Source organism: Cervus elaphus, chromosome 1 (genome assembly GCF_910594005.1).
Source record: "Cervus elaphus chromosome 1, mCerEla1.1, whole genome shotgun sequence".
NCBI classification, from domain to species: Eukaryota; Metazoa; Chordata; class Mammalia; order Artiodactyla; family Cervidae; genus Cervus; species Cervus elaphus.
Genome location: NC_057815.1, coordinates 97,628,213 through 97,631,161, shown reverse-complemented (window position 1 = coordinate 97,631,161; position 2,949 = coordinate 97,628,213).

Sequence of the window (2,949 nt, the reverse complement as noted above, 5' to 3'; positions counted from 1 at the left end):
CAATCTTTGGCAAGAACTCTGTCTTTCTGGGGGATCTGGTCAAGGTGAGAAAGCAAGATATATAGAGAAGAGTGGATTTTGTGCTATCTCTATACTATGTGATTCTTCTAGGGGGACCTTCAGAGAGCAAGGTTTTTAGTCCTGTTGCTTTCTTTCTTTTTTTTTTTTTTAATTTTATTTTTTTAATAGTTGGAGGCTAATTACTTCACAACATTTCAGTGGGTTTTGTCATACATTGATATGAATCAGCCATAGATTTACACGTATTCCCCATCCCGATCCCCCCTCCCACCTCCATCTCCACCCGATTCCTCTGGGTCTTCCCAGTGCACCAGGCCCGAGCACTTGTCTCATGCATCCCACCTGGGCTGGTGATCTGTTTCACCATAGATAGTATACATGCTGTTCTTTTGAAATATCCCACCGTCACATTCTCCTACAGAGTTCAAAAGTCTGTTCTGTATTTCTCTGTTTCTTTCTTTCTTGAATTCTTCCCCCTCCTGCAGGTCCATGACGTCCTCCTAAGACCATCCTCAGGTTCCCTTTCTCCTCACCCAAATTCTCTGACCTTCAGTGACAAAGATAATATCTAACTTAAAATTTCAGGTCTCACTCTGTAGTGACAGACAACTGTTGAGATCTAGTTCTGCAACTTCCCAAAGATATAATTTTGAGTTCTGTTACCTTCTCTTTTTCACTGGTAAAAGAGGGGTAATAAGATCATTGAGACTCAAATGAAATGATGCCTGTGAAGCCTAACACATTGTACAAGTTAACTGAGTGCTGAATTTAACTAATAATTTACTGAATTCCAGGGGCATTTCCTAAGCTCAAAAATGCTTGCCTGTATTTCCCAACTTTATCCATCCCAAGGACCCTTTAAATTTATGCTTGCTGAGAATGGTTGTAAAAGATAATAATGAATTTGAATTCCACTTCAATATGTAGCTTCGATTCATTATTTCTGTGTAACAAAAGTCCAGCTGGTCATGCCATAATGATATGAAAAAGTACTCTAGAAGCTTCCCACTGGGCGTTTGAAATACTTTAAGTAGCTCTCCACTATTATTTTGAATAATTTGGGGGTCTGGAGATCAGAGCTTGGATGAAACAGACATCAGAGATTCCCCACTGCAAGTACAGGTAGTGTTGGTTTGAATGTCACTTTTAGTCTTTTCTTTCTTACATTGTCCTTCTTTATCCAGCAGCATTCTTGGCTTTCTTAACCTGACTTTATACTCTACACAGTCTGGCAGATGACCATGTCCTTAGCAGATAAGATGTGGAAAAAGTTTTCATAAGCTATATCTCCCTAGTGAAAATCTCCAACCAATATTTACATCACTCACCTTTTCTGGTACAAACCATCTTGAAAGTTGGTGAACACATACAGAAGATTCATTAGAAGAGAGTGACTATGTTCACAGTATATTTGCTTTTCCTGCGGTTTACCAAATTTTAACAACATAAATTTTTAGGATAAATTTTATCAGGGATAAGTGAAACCACGCACAGCTCTTTGTTCTTTCCTGGCAGTGATGGGCTACACAGGTAACTTTAGTTGAGGCTGAGTCTGTTTCTATACTGTGTTGGGAAGAGGAAAGATTTCACTGTGAATGATTGCTCAAAAGCTTGACTTATTTCACTGAACTGATTAAGTATGTTGATATACTGGGAATGTGGGTGAGAATTTATATTTTCAAAATATTCTCATTGAATCCTACACATCTTGGACAAAATAGCTGAGAAGTATGTTGGCAGTACTCTATTATAAGAGTAAACAGAAAGATTTTAAAGTTCATAAAACTATAAATTGTAATGAAACAAATGTATTTTGTCTTTCATATCCAGAAATGGGTTAAAGAATTATTTCTTAATGTATCCAGCATATTTTTCTTGAGTAACACAAATATTAGTATATTAGATGCTTACAGTAAAACCTCTCCACTAGTCTACATACTGTCCATAGTGAACATCACAAGTCCCACTCTACTTGGTGGAACATAAAAAGCAGAAATCAGAGCTTGCAATTTTGCTGATTGGGAAATAATGCAATATAGAAACAAATACAATCATTTATTAACAATATTCTAGAGTCGAGGTTCAGAAGCCATTTAATTCAGGAAATAATTTTATGAAGAACTCCTTGCTACTTCAGGATTAGTCCTGCCGTGTTTTTCCCTTCATGGTGGGGAATGACCACGGAAATGAGAACTGCTGACATTTACTCATCTCTTACTGTTTGAGCGCTTTATGTCAGTCAGTCCGTGCAACAACCCAATGAGGTGGTAAAGGATTATTAGCTCCATTTACAGATGAGGCAACTGGGAGGTTAATAACTAGCTAAGTGTTGCACAGCCAGTAGGTAAAAGTCAGGAAAATCTATTGTCTCTGACCTTCTTCCTCGTTCTCTCTGTTGTTTTTCCTCTCCCTGTCTCTCTGTCTCCCTTTGCTACTAAGGATTAAGGATGCATACATTTTAGTGACTTGTTCTTATTACAAAATACAGGAGTTGCAGAGAGCTGAAAACCACTGGAGAAGCAAAGGAGAAATTGAAAACCATGCCATTCATTACTTTTGGCCTTTGTATTTAGTTCACATGTAGTGTGCATGAGAGACAGAGAGAGAGAGAGAGATTAGCTAATGCACATGTCTTTGTCTTGATGGTGATGTTGTCCCATAATAAATCTCTTAGGCTTTCTAACCCTAACTCTTTTTCATTGTTTTCTCTCCTGCTTTATTAAGTGTGCTGTTAAAAGTCTCTATTGATTTCTTCAGCTCCAGGATTTCTGTTTTTTTTTTTTCATGGTTTCTCTTTCTTTGTTTAACACATTTTGTTCATTTTGCTAATGTATTGTTTTCTTAATTTCATCCGGTTGTCTGTTTATGGGTTTTATGTTTCACCAAACATTTTAAAGAGAATTATGCTGAGTTCTTTGTCAGACCAAT